This window comes from Euleptes europaea, chromosome 13 (assembly GCF_029931775.1).
Source record: "Euleptes europaea isolate rEulEur1 chromosome 13, rEulEur1.hap1, whole genome shotgun sequence".
Taxonomy (NCBI): Eukaryota; Metazoa; Chordata; class Lepidosauria; order Squamata; family Sphaerodactylidae; genus Euleptes; species Euleptes europaea.
In genome coordinates this window covers 5,764,835-5,779,195 of record NC_079324.1, presented here as the reverse complement: position 1 = coordinate 5,779,195, position 14,361 = coordinate 5,764,835, and the positions used below count along the sequence as shown (strand labels likewise).

The following is a 14,361-nucleotide window of genomic DNA, read 5'->3' as shown; positions in this document are numbered from 1 at the left end:
CACAGTCCGATTTTGTTTTAACCACCCTAAATAAATTGGTGTCATCTGCAAACCTGGCCACCTCGCTGATCACTCCCAACTCCAGGTCATTGATGAACAGGTTGAAAATATGTTCTATTGTCATTTTCTTTGGGTTTGCCTTGTAGCAAGTTGTGCCTGGGTATTATCATTCTGGCGTTTCCAAACATCTTTTTTTTTACCATATCAGCAGGATGTTGTAGTTGCAAAAATGCTCGCTGTAGCTCCTTCAAGTGAGTATCTCTTTCTGAGGGGTTGGAGCAATGCGACTATAGCATAGGGCTTGGCTATAGACAATGAACTGTTTGATATGGTTGGGGTGGTATCTGCAGGCATGTAGATATGTTTGCTGATTTTAATAATTCTTAATGAACACACGAATACATACTAGCAAACAGGAACAATGTCCCAAAGAATAATGGAAATTGTAACATGATACAACAGGAAGGTAGGACAGGACTGTGCTTCAGCTGCCATCTGTAACTGAGCCCCTCATGTGGGCACTGGTTGCCCGAGGGGGCTCAGCCCCCTTGGCTAAGTTGGGGGGGCTTGAGCCCCCCAGCCCTCCCCCCAGTTTAAACCTATGGTGGAAAGTGCTATCAAGTCAGAGCAGATTTATGGCAACCCTGTAGGGTTTTCAAGTCAAGAGACATTCAGGGGTGGTTTGCCATTACCTTTCTCTGCGTCACAACCTTGGTATTCCTTGGTGGTCTCCCATCCAAATACTAACCAGGTCCGACCCTGCTTAGTTTCTGAGATCTGATGAGATCTGGCTAGCCTGGGCACATACATCAGTACAGGACATTACTATTGATGACAATTTGGGGGCATCTTGTAGGGGTCAATTTGACAGTTACAAAGTGTCCTGCGCTCAGGCAAGCCCCAGCGGCGGGACTGCCCGGCGAGGCACTTACCAGGCGGGGATCCTGAGAGTCCCTGGTCGAAGGGACGGAGCCAGCTGTTCTGCGCCCGTGAACCCTAGGAGGAACCGCCATCCTGGCCGGGAAGGGGGGAGCCGGGCAACGCGGCAACGCCGCCCAAGGACTACTGAGCCCAAAAGTTGCCGCCCACTGGGAACCGCGCCGCGGTCTCCTGTTCAGCTATAGCCTCACCCGGCGGAGAAAGAGCCGGGCGAGGCAAAACCAGGCAGGTGGGCGCACGCAAGCAAAGGAGGCGCGGCAGGAGCCGACCAACAGCTGAGCCATGGCTCAGCTGAGAGACAAAAAAGGGGAGCGCAGGTGTGGGAGGGAGAAGATTGGTGGAGCCCCCGCAGGGCAGGTGGGGAGGCTCGGGAAGGGGCGGAGCCTCAGGGGGCCTGGCCTATATGACCCGGGAGGGTCATACAAGCTCTGTACAACATATATACATTTCTGGCCCTGTCCAGCAGCCAATCAACAGTTAGCTGCCCAGTGGTCAGATCTCACCCTGCTTAAACCAGTCCAGTCCAGCTTTTCTGCTAAGTCATAAGCTGTCATGTGACACCAGCTGTCATCTGGCTGTCACTCAGATTACAGCAACCTACTTGCTTGCTATGAGCAGTCTGAAATGCCAACAGTGAATGACTTATCATCTACTGTGATTGGTTGCCTGAGATGGCATATTGTATAAAGCTGTATAGAGTGGAAGCTTATGTGTCGGGATGCTATGAGTGGAAGAGGAGTTTGTATTATACCTGTGCACTGTAAAACAAACAAGCACTGTTTTTCTAGTAGCAAGGAGTTCCGGTGATGTTTTCCTGGACAACCTGCGTAATCCGCTGGCTCCCGCGTCAAAACCACCCCATAGGGAATGTCGGGATGTGACGTCACCCCGTGGGTCAGGAATGACCCAGTGCTGCCACAGAGGACCCTGACCTTTTGTTACTACAGACCAATACGGCTACTGACATTTTAAAAACGCAGTGGATTACAACTGACACGCACCCATTATTTTTTTCATTTTTCCCCCTTTTTCTCTCAGCCTGGCCGTTGGCAGGGGTGCCAAGAAAATAAAAACAAAACGATGCAGGCCCTCTGAGGATCCAGGGCGCCGCCTGACGCCAAAGGTGCCCCGTTCTGTTCACCTGCCCGTGGCAGCTGGCCGTGGGGCATCCGGCACAGGAATGGCTGGCGAGAAAAAGCCCCAGGGCCCCGGCCCCAGACGGCTTTTGTCTCCCCCACCTGTTGTTTAAAAATTTCCAACGTGGAGAGCTGTTTCGTGTCGTTTGGACCGGTTCTAATAAAAGGTATGAAGCGGGTGGTTGTTTGTACGGCTTATGCACGGGGGGGGGGGGGGTTTGCCGCTCTCTGCACGCCCGTTTTCCCCACCTGAATGCCCAAAACTCTGCACGGGGGCTTACTGACGAGATCTGAGAACTTGGATGGGGGAAACGTGCGTCTAGAGAGCCGCCAGCCCCAGGCGAAACCTCCCGTGCAGAAACGGCCGCCCTCCGTGCTTGGATTTCGCTTTCGGGCCGGCTCTTCTGCGCCCTCGCCGCCAGCCTTGCTCAAGGGCAGCCGCCTTCTCCGCGCCGGGTCTCCTCGCCTCTCCTCTCCTCTGGCGTTTAGGATTTTATTTTGCTCTTTAAATGCCAAGAAGGGGGGGAAAAAGTAATGTGTCAGAAGTGGGATTCGAACCCACGCCTCCATGCGGAGACCAGAACACCCAGCGCCCCGGCTGCGGGAAGGCATTTCGCCTTGAGTCTGGCGCCTTAGACCACTCGGCCATCCTGACACCGCGAACAGCACGCCGGCCCGGAGCCTCTCGAGCTCACTGGAGAGCCGCGCCGGTCCCGACGGCTGCTCCCGGCGGACGGAGCGAGAGTCCCGGGAGCCGCGCGGCGCCTGGAGGCCCCGGTGAGGGTGGGGGTCGCCTCTGCTTTGCTGGGCTCGCCTAGCGGCGCCCCCCTTCGCGAGAGGACTACATTTCCCAGGATGCCCCCTTCCCAAAGGCGCATGCGCCCGGGGACTGCGCCCTGCGCGGCGGCCATTTTGTTTTCCTCCGCTCTCCAAGGGTATCGGGCGCGGGGTTCGGCCTGCACCGCAGAGATGCTCCTGCCCGTCGCCAAGAGCGCGTTAGGCCTCACCGGTGAGCGGGGCGCGGGGCGCGCTCGCCGCGGGGCGGCTGCGGGGACCCGGCCGCAGCCTTGGGGAGGGGGGCGGGGAAATGGGCTTCCCCTGCAGTGGCCCACGGAGGGATGGAGGGCGGGCAGAGCCAGCCGCTGACCGAGGCCGCCTGAGGGAACGGCTGCTTGCCCGGTGTGCGTGCGTGTTTTCTCTCGGGCTGCCAACCTCCAGGTGGGGCCTGGAGATCTACCGGAGTTACAGCTGTTCGCCAGACTACGGAGCTCAGTTCCCCTGGAGAAAAGGGCAGCCTCGCATCCCGCCCAGTTGGCAACCCTCGTAGTCACTTTTTCAGAGTTGGACGGGACCACCAGGGTCATCTAGTCCGACCCCCTGTACAATGCAGGAAATTCACAACTACCTTCCCCCCACACACCCAGTGACCCCTACTCCATGCCCAGAAGATGGCCAAGATGCCCTCCCTCTCATGATCTGCCTAAGGTCACAGAATCAGTATTGCTGACAGATGGCCATCTAGCCTCTGCTTAAAAACCTCCAGGAAATAAGCACTTACCACCTCCCAAGGAAGCCTGTTCCACTGAGGAACCACTCTGTTAGAAAGTTCTTCCTAATGTCTAGACGGAAACTCTTTGGATTTAATTTCAACCCATTGGTTCTGGTCCGACCTTCTGGGGCAACAGAAAACAACTCGGCACCCTCCTCTATATGACAGCCCTTCAAGTACTTGAACATGGTTATCTTATCCCAGTCAGTCCTCTCCTGTTCAGGGTTAAACATCCCCAGCTCCTTCAACCTTTCCTCATATGATTTGGTCTCCAGACCCCTCTCCACCTTTGTTGCCCTCCTCTGGACACGTTCCACACGTTTTCCCAAGCTGCTGCTTTGCTTTGGGCCCCTCCCTGGCCCAACGCCCCATGCTTCGTCCCGCCTCATCCTTGGCAGGGGACCAAGTGAAAGCAATACCCAAGTGCGGTCAGCTCCCTAGGAGGTAGAAGGTGGATTCTTAAATGTATAATGAGAAACATCAGTGTCAAGTGTAGTTCAAATAATAGGCGAACTCTAAAAAAACAGTAGCAAACCATATCACGTTGCAATTAGAATACACCTTCCACAGGCCAAATGCTATAGGGTGTTAATAATTTTTAGTATATTGTCGAAGGCTTTCACGGTCAGAGTTCATTGGTTCTTGTGGGTTATCCGGGCTGTGTAACCGTGGTCTTGGTATTTGTAATAAAAATACCAAGACCACTGTTACACAGTCCGGATAACCCACAAGAACCAAATTTTTAGTATGCTGTTAATAGTATGTGGTTCAAGCCCATCATTCTGACAGCTGAACTTAATCCAAAGAGTTGTTATGGTGGTAAAATGTGGGAAAGGAGAGCCATGTACTTGTCATGGGATTCTTGAAAGAAGGGTAGTATTGAAATGGGATAGATGTACTTCCTGCTTAATAGTTTACTCATATTTTATCCGATCAAGCTATAAAAATTTGTTACAACATTTATGCCTTCCTTAAACATAAACATCTGTATATCTTAGAACAAAGTGACATCTTTAAAATGACTGACATTATGCTTCTTGCTGCTCAATTGCTGGTATAAAACCCCAGTTGCCCTCATTAAATATAATGTGATCCTGTTTATTTTAAGTATGTGTGAGTTTTATGACTTCCAACAGTGCCAGGTTGCAAATTTGTATGAATGAAAGAAATAAGGTAGCTACAGATCTCTTGGCCCAGCCAGTGGGGTTTGCTAGGCAGAGCGAGAGAGATGCCCTTAAAAAGACTTCTACTGTTGTGTGGATTCAGGTGATAACCTTCTGTGGGCTAGGGCAGAGATCAGGTGGGAAAATTTAATTTCTGGGTTTTTTAAAAAAATGTGTATGTCTGGGGAGTGTTTTCGAATGGTGACCTGTTCTGAGAAGCAGCGTAAGCGTTTTATAACATGAAGATGGGTAAAGTTATCTTTTTCTAATTTAAGCTGTAGTGTGTTAACTGATTCCAGCGAAATATTTTCTCGAGCAAATGACATGCTTGTAAAAAACCCACAACTTCTGTGGAATGTGTAGTGCTACACTTTTTATGTAAGGCAATCTACAGTCTTAGATCATGAGTCCTGAGTATCCTCTAGTCCTCTACAACCTATTTTTCATCGTTAAATGTGAACAGCAGCTTAGTCCACAGTTAATGTTCTAAAGTGCACAATATACTATTGAAGGGTTTGATGTTTTCAGTGCTGTAATTAAATCTGATTTGCAGATCCACTGTTTTATTATAACTATGAGACTGGTTTGTCTAAATAATACACTTTTTTGTTTTCTAAAACATTTTCTTCTTTAATTTTATTTCTCAGATCGCAAGATCTAAAATACACACCTTGTCTAAGGCAACATAGCTGCTTGCAGTGCAATGTATTTCATTTAGAATAGTCACAGTTTTGCTGACAGGAAACACAGACATATTTCTAAATTCCATAAATATGCCAGCTACAAGAACATGTGCTAAGTTATCAATGATGCATTTTAGTAGCTCAGGCAGTACAGTAAGTTTAAGTTTGGTAAGAAAGTAAATATTGTGTTTATTTGCATTTCCCTGTGTTTTTCTTGGGGGTGGGGGAAATCCCCCCTCATCATTTCAAAAGTCTGGAAATTTCACATCTCTATGTGACAGAAGTCATGGATAAAAATTGATTTTCTAGTTTGGTGGATGGCAGACATCTTTATTGGTGGGCTTGAACTTCCCTGTCTAAGTAGCGTGGCCCTTCATGGTCACTCCAGTGTGCCATTGTCCTTAAAACACAAGCCTAGTTAAGGCAATATTATTATTTGTAATAAATATTGAAATTAGGGAAGTTTAAAAAGCCACTACTCAGAACAGTTTATCATGTGAAAACATAATACGTATACATATACTTGTCAGAATGACAGATAAAATATGCACCGTCGCTTCCCTTCATGCACAAAGCCCAGCCCAACATTCTAATCTGCCAGATTAGTTCTCCCTGCCTTGTGCACACCAGAAGTGACACCCGCATCACTTGTTTAATTACTGTAACACAAGTTGCATCCAGGACTTCCATTCTTCATCAACTGATACGGCCTCAAGGTATGCGCTAAAGACCAGGAGTTTTTGACTTTCGCCAAAGACCTGTGCATTACTTCTGGTTGAAATAACGAACAGAGGTGGGGTAAAAATTACATTTATGAGAGATTTCTCTGTAGCATTTGATGGTGATTTCACACGTGAATCTTGTAATTTAATTTGTAAACATCAAGTGGGAAACATGCATGTGTGAAGCAGACTTCTGTTTCTATTTCCTCAGAGATCCATTTGAGCCCAGGTACCTGGGGTAAATATGAAATGACAGTATATTTAGTTGTTAATTTTATTCCACCTTTGTTAAAATTGATTACAAAAATTAATAACTAAGAATAAACACAATAAAAATAAATAATGAACTTTCAGCAAACATTAATGACAAAAAAGTATTCCCTTATTAAATACCCTTCTGTAAAGTTCTGATTTGCACATTCTGCTATGTGATACTTCATGATTTCCACCAGGTGGTGCCAGCAGAAAACATTTGGGTGTGGGCAGCCATCAATCTTGTCTGTTTGCAGGGTAGCACTTTGATAAGATCTTGTTCACATGAGGAAAGCTTTTATGGAGCACCTCTGAATGTACTCCAGCACAGAATACATTGATTTTTATATGGTTGCACCCATCTGCAGAGTACACAGGAATACTTTATTTGTTGTAAGGATCAAATGAATACCGTATTTTGCTCCTTACGGTTATAGAGGTAGATATGGGTACTATTTGCATCTGGCTGTTCATTTTTGCTCTCCTTTATATAATTGCATGCTGCATTCAGAAGGTGGTCTGAGGGATAAGGAACCTCAGAAATAACAGGGTGCAGGGCTGAAGGACTGCTGTGGCTGGGGAAAAGAAGGAAAAAATCACCCCACATAGACACAAATGCACCATGCACATGTATAGATCTTTCCTTTGGGATCCATCCAATTTCCTTTATTGAATGGTACAATTCAGCTCTGGCCTTCTGGAACACAAATATCTTTAAGGTCTGAAATACCCACAAGGTCTGTAAGTGTAGTGCTAGTCCTCCAGAGGGAGAGAGTTCCAGAGTTTGGGGGCAGCAGCTGAAAAGGCTTTCCTGTTAATCTCAGCAAGTCTCATTTCAGATGAGGTCAGTTCCACAAGAAGGTATCTCTGGATCTCAGAGCTTGGGGGCAGGTTGGTACAGGTGGAGGTGGTCTGCCAGGGATTTCGGATCCAAGGCACATAGGGCTTTAAAGAGCAAGGCCTGCCCCTTGAACTGAGCCTGGAAATAAACCGGCAGCTGATGAGCTCTGGCAGGATGTGCAGCCAAGTCTGACAGAGAACAGTTTGGAACCCGTTGGAAAGCCTGTGAGGTGGCAGTAAAAATGGCAAAGAGAACGTGCTTCACTGGTGCCACTGCAGTGGCTGACTGACGTTAGTGCAGGTCTGTAGGATGATTCAGTTTTATGGATCCAAGATGTGAGTCCCAGGGTAATAGCAATTTGGATTTTATATTTCAGTTTGCGTGTTGTATCTGTGGTGACCAAACACCCTGGCCAGTCTGGTCCAGCTTACTGCTGTGCTGAGAAACTTGATGGAAATATTTGTAATAACTGAGCTCTTCTCAGATCTTAATTGAATTTATTTACCAAAAAATTAAACATTGCATTAATATACAGCCTTATGCTACATCATTAAAAATCTTTATGAATAACCTTTGGACTATAATATATCTTAAACAGAAAACTATTTAAACTATCTTTAGATAGATTTTTCCTCAAAAAGTATTTTATTTTTAAAAGTCTGATTTAAATTAAAAATCTGTTTAATCCAAAAAAACCTGATTGAATTTTTTTAAAAATAATTGATTTTTATCCACCCTGATCTTAGTATTAATATGCCAGATTGGCCCATTCATCCAAGGTTAAATTGTTGCCTTTCTGGTTATTGACCTTCTAATCAGCATTGGGACATTGTGACCTACTGCTTTAATGATATGATACCTTTGAGGGGGTGACCCCATAGGGATTTCTAAGCAAGAGACTTTTGGAGGTGGTTTGCCATTGCCTGCCTCTGCTTCACAACCCTGGTGTTCCTTGGAGATCTCCCATCCAAATACTTGCCAGGGTCGAGGCTGAGAGTGTGTAACTGGCCCAAGGTCACCCAGCAAATTTCCATGGCAGAGTGGGGATTCTAACCTGGGTTTCCCAAATCCTGATCTGGTACTTCAACCACTAGACCAGGGGTGGAGAACCTTTTTTCCACCAAGGGCCATTTGGATATTTATAACCTCCTTCGTGGGCCATACAAAATTGTCAACTTAAAAATTAGCTGACCAAGACCCAAGCAGGGAGCTACCCCAGATGACCCCCCCAACACAGGCAAGTAGGCAGGCAGGCATTCAACCGGTGGCGCACTCGTCCACCTGGTGGCACAGGATGGTCTGTTGCATCAGCCGGGCGTAACCATCCAGCCACACGCTGGAGTTGCTCCTGCTCCGCATGGTCGGGGCTGGATTCTACAGCCGGCTCCTGCTACCTCTGCCTGCAGGGATGAAATGAGGACACACTGGCTAAGAACTCCCCCCCGCGCGCATTCTGGCCCTGCCCCCTTTAACCCCTCCATTGTTGCCACTTCCGCCCCCAGCCCTCTTGTAGGACAGAGGGAATACGTTTCTACATGGCCTGGGTGGGAAACAGTTAACACAGTTTCTTGGGCGGTCCTAGCAGCTCCACAGCTAATGACTCTTCTGCAAGGGGGGAAAAAGGCTCCTTTTCTCGGCAAAAACAAACTCACATCCGCCTTGAATAGAGGCTATTCCTGTCCGCGGGAGGGGGCGGATCACCAGTCTTAGATCCTTCTGAACTAGAGATCTGCAAGGACCCACGAAGGGCCAGACCAAACGACTTTGCGGGCCTTAAACTGCCCCCGGGCCTGACGTTCCCCACCCCTGCACTAGACCATGCTGGCTCTCAATACAATACCTGGAACTTTCTTAACTGAGAGAAGGATCAGAAGGAAGACAAGATTCAAGCCTATTACCTGGCCCCTCCCCTTCTTACCACTCTACTTCCTTCTGCCTGAGATTGTCAGAATCCCTCAAGAAAAGCTGCCTCCTTAAGTAACTATCCTCCTTCTCCAAAATACACTGTATCGATGGACTAAATCGGCAGCCCTACAGCAGATAAAGACAATTACATGGCAAAAGTAAAATCTTTAAAACCACCCAAGAGCAAGGGAGATAAAAATTTGATAAGCAACATGTTATATATTAATGCCAGAATCAAAAGAATTTTTCAAAGTCATAATTAAAAGGACACTCCAAAGGGGGAAAAAAGGCTACCTGTGTAAGTGGCAGCCCTGAGAAGCTGAATGGTCCCGAGGGTCTCAGCCTCGTCTGATGGCTCTCTGAGGGTGAGAAGCGTCCAAGCCTTGAATTTTATGTCTAAGGAGGGCTGCTCCCTCCTTCCCCCAGTAGCTTTTGGGGGAGGGCCAGATGGCAAGCTGCTCTGTTGCTCTTCTAGCTGTTCCAGCTGGTGTCTTGGGTGTCCCGCTGGGTCTCAGGAATGCCAAAGCCCCAGTAATTGTTGGATCCGAGGGGAAGGGTGTCTCCCTCCGAAAAACTCACTAGTTTTACTGGTGCCTGTTTTTTCTTCTTTCTCCAGCAACATTTGGGAGATGCAGGTTCGAGAAGGATAGAGTGGGTAGAGCAGAAAGCACAGCCTGAGTTTGTCAGGTGGGAACACCCACTCTCCTGTCTCTGGTCGGGGATCATCCTCCACTACCGTTGGAGTCCTAAGGGGAGATTATATGGTAGTCTACACTACACATATTATCAGTTAGTATAATTATTTCAGGATTAATGTGTCAGTTGGTGTTATTTATTTTATTATATTTATATCCCACCCTTTCCTTACTACAGTCATGTTCAACAGGGAAACAAATTCAATATAAATACACATTATAAAATTTAAAACCTTATACATGCTAAAATTCAGAAAGGCACATTAACAATAATCAATTTCCCCTTCACTTCCCCAGTATATATCTTTGTAAAACTCAGTTTGGTTGCCACTGATTTTTTTTTACCTTGTGCACCAATTAAAATTCATCTCCATCGTCACTGCCAGGATTATTACCATGTTCTTCTGCTTTCAATCAGCTGAGGTATCGGTGTCCTTCTTGATTTTATACAGCTGTTTGATTAACTGTGGTCCATTCTGTTTGCAGCAGAAATGCTTCCTGGACTTGTTCCTTCTTGCCAGTGTGTCAGGGACACAATCGGACGCTCTGTGGCCAAACCCTGGGCCCATCAGAGTCCACTCACAGTGCATTCCTGTAGGGGGGGCTTGAATGCTCTTAGGAGCTGGCTTGATGTTTATGCTGGCGTCCGTGTCACTTACGCCGTGCAAACTGGCATGGACGCAGGCATGGTGCCACTTATGCTGGCCCCCCTGGACCACTTTGGCAGCACAGGGCTCAGGCGCCGGCGGGGTCTTCCGCCAGCGTTCTTCCAGCACAAGACCCCATGCCAGTGTTCTGGGTGTGTGGAGCTGCCGTTAAGCAGCTTCCAAACTCCTTTCAATCCAGGAATGCCTCCCAGGATGGTGGCAGTCCTGTGCCACTTTTTATGTGTGTGGGGGGGAAGCCTTTTTCCTGGTTTATTTTGGAAAAAAGGCTTTTTTCTCCTCCATGGCAGCTGGGAAGCCTCGGAGGCTAATACAATACTGCTAATACAATACAATACAATCTGCTTTATTGGCATAATATGGGGTGTCTACATAGTAACATAAAATTGTTGCAGTACACTGCTAATTCTTTAAACTCTTCCGGAATATTGCTTAGATTGTATTTTGGTGCTATGAATGCTATGAAATTTAAAGCACGGTTAGGCATGCTGAAAGATCAGCATGGAAATACATTAACTGAACAGGACAAAATAAAGAAAAGGTGGGAACAATACACTGAAGAACTATACTGAAGAGATGAAAGGATAAAAGATTCTTTCCAAAAATCTTTTGAAGAAGAACCTACAGTTTTAGAAAGTGAAGTGAAAGCTGCATTGAGAGCAATCGGGAGAAACAAATCACCAGGAGCAGATGGGATATCAATAGAGCTATTCCAAGCCACAGAAACGGAGTCCATCAAAATCTTGACAAGAATATGCCAACAGATATGGAAAACAAAACAATGGCCCACAGACTGGAAACAATCCATTTACATTCCAATTCCCAAGAAAGGAGACATCAAAGATTGCAATAACTATCGGACCATTGCATTAATTTCTCATGCAAGTAAAGTGATGCTCAAAATCTTACAGCAAAGGCTGTTACCATATATGGAACGAGAAATGCCTGATGTTCAAGCTGGTTTCAGAAAAGGAAGAGGCACTAGAGATCATATTGCAAATATACGCTGGTTACTGGAGCGTACGAGAGAATTTCAGAAGAAAATCAGCTTGTGTTTCATAGATTACAGCAAAGCTTTTGACTGTGTGGATCATGAAAAGCTATGGCTGGTTTTAAAGGAAATGGGTGTGCCACTACATCTGATCGTTTTGATGTGCAACCTGTACTCTGAACAAGAGGCCTCAGTTAGAAGAGAATATGGAGAAACGGAATGGTTTCCAATTGGCAAAGGTGTCAGACAAGGATGTACTTTATCTCCCTATCTCTTCAATCTATATGCAGAACATATAATTAGGAAAGCTGGATTAGATTTAGATGAAGGTGGAGTGAAAATTGGAGGGAGGAACATTAATAATTTGAGATATGCTGATGACACTACATTATTGGCAGAAAATAGTGAAGATTTGAAACAACTATTGCTGAAAGTTAAAAGAGAAAGTGCCAAAGCAGGACTACAGCTGAACATCAAGAAAACCAAAGTAATGACTACAGGAGAATTACACAACTTTAAGGTTGACAATGAGGAAATTGAAATTGTTCAAGACTTTCTATTCCTTGGCTCCACCATCAACCAAAAGGGAGACTGCAGCCAAGAAATTAGAAGGAGATTGAGACTGGGAAGGGCAGCCATGAAGAAGCTAGAAAAGATTTTGAAGTGTAAGGATGTGACTCTGGCCACCAAGACTAGATTAATTCATGCCATCATATTCCCTATTACTATGTATGGGTGTGAAAGCTGGACAGTGAAGAAAGCTGATAGGAAGAAAATAGATTCCTTTGAAATGTGGTGTTGGAGGAGAGTGTTACGGAGTCCGTGGACTGCCAAAAAAACAAATCAGTGGGTTATAGATCAAATCAAGCCTGAACTGACCCTAGAAGCTAAAATGACTAAACTGAGGCTGTCGTATTTTGGTCACGTCACGAGACGACAAGAGTCACTGGAAAAGACCGTCATGATAGGAAAAGTTGAGGGCAGCAGGAAAAGAGGAAGACCCAACAAGAGATGGATTGACTCAATAAAGGAAGCCACAGCCTTCAATTTGCAAGATCTGAGCAAGGCTGTCAAAGATAGGACATTTTGGAGGACTTTCATTCATAGGGTCGCCATGAGTCGGAAGCGACTTGACAGCACTTAACACACACACACACACTGCTAATATCCTCTGGACATCTTGTGGGACACACTTGTGAAATTTTTTCTCTAGGACCTAGCTTAAAATTTAGGAGCCAAAGTAAGTTTTCAGCTATCTGTTTTGTATTTTATTAACTGTATTTTCTAAATATTGCTATCACAAAACCTATTCTTAACCTCTTTATAGTTTCTCTTATTTGTGTTAAAGCTGTGAAAAAGTGTTGTAGTATATAATCAATTGTAGGGCAAGGCTGGTTGCTGTCAACAAAAATGAACCTTTAACCCTAATCTGACGTCCCCAGTTCTTCATAAATCCATTGCTTTAAAAAACACCACCTTCTTGAATACTGGAGCCGATATAGAAAGCAGCTGGTTAAGAAATTGATTCATCCCCTACCATTGAATGGTGTAAAGTTTATTTTTTATTTTTGCTGTGAAGTCATATCTGATTTATGGTGACCCCTGTGGGGTTTTTCAGGGCAAGAGACGTTCACAGCGCATTCCTGAGCTGCTGGCGGCTGGGGATGGCGGGGAGGAGGTGCTGCTGCGATACAGCATTTTTAATAAGATTGTGTAGGTTAATGTACAAGGCAAACATGGTAAATTGCTAACCTGTGGCTATGTTCTCTTTAGCTCGTAGCATTCAACGTACAGTAGCGAGACAAGCTCACCATAAACATGAACCTGATTTTCATGACAAATATGGCAACATTATTCTGCTTGGTGGAGTTGTGTTTTGTGCCTCCATTTGGACTTACGTAAGTTATTTCAGCTCTCTATGACAATTACTTCAGGGAAAATATCTTGCCAAGTCTGTTTTGTAGGATTCCTTGTGAAATATTGGCATCTAATTCAATGACAGTAGACATAAGCAATCTGGAGTATTAAGAAAGTACTTATTTGAAATGTGCTGCATCATATTTCATCTCTCAAGACTAATAATATATTTAATGATTTTGTAGTTGTCACTATTAGAAAATACAATTTATTGTGCTTGACTGTTGATTCTTTGTTGTGTCATTTATAGGTTGTGACACAAACTGGGATTGAGTGGAATTTGTCTCCTATTGGCCGAGTAACCCCAAAAGAATGGAGAGAGAAATAGAGGTGTCTTCATCCATGTGTTTGAAATGTTGGGAGCAACCATGAACTGGTCTGATCTTTCACTGGAATATACTTCTGCCATGCCTGTAATGGCACAGTTCAATATATTGTCATCTAAGATGTAATAAATATATTTAAAAACATTTTTTCTTCAGATTTATTTCTTTTATAATTTGATGTTGAAATGCTTCACAAACTGTTAACATGGACTGTTGATACTACATTCTTTCAGTAATTTCTATGAAAGCTAAAGTGAAGTTTGTTTGTATAACGTGTTCCCTTTGGATTTCACAGAGTTCATTCAATCTCACCCAATGGTATCGTGTAGCAATCGATAAGTTACACTTTGGTCTGTGTACATATCAAACTTTGAAATTCAAGGGAAATTGTTGTTATGGCACAAAGAAGCATTGTAGTTGAGATAAACAATCAAATTAAAACTAGGCCTCAAGCTCCCCCTCACAAACTGCGTATCAATAGTGGGAAGAGAGATGTTTGCTGGACAGAGCTCCCTGGAAGAAAGAGATATAAATGTAAGAGAGCTGAACCTCTCATGTTAATACAACATTGCTCAGT

General features: G+C 45.2%; 1 protein-coding gene and 1 non-coding gene across 2 annotated transcripts in view; both read right to left on the bottom strand.

Annotated features, from left to right (window-relative positions):
• Positions 1 to 14,361, bottom strand: part of MAGT1 (magnesium transporter 1) — a 119,625-nt gene that overhangs the window by 33,159 nt on the left and 72,105 nt on the right. The window lies entirely within an intron of this gene.
• On the bottom strand, positions 2,613 to 2,730 carry TRNAL-CAA (transfer RNA leucine (anticodon CAA)). The gene is made up of 2 exons: positions 2,693 to 2,730; positions 2,613 to 2,658 (listed from the first exon to the last, which is right to left on the bottom strand). It is a non-coding gene; the product is annotated as a tRNA-Leu (tRNA).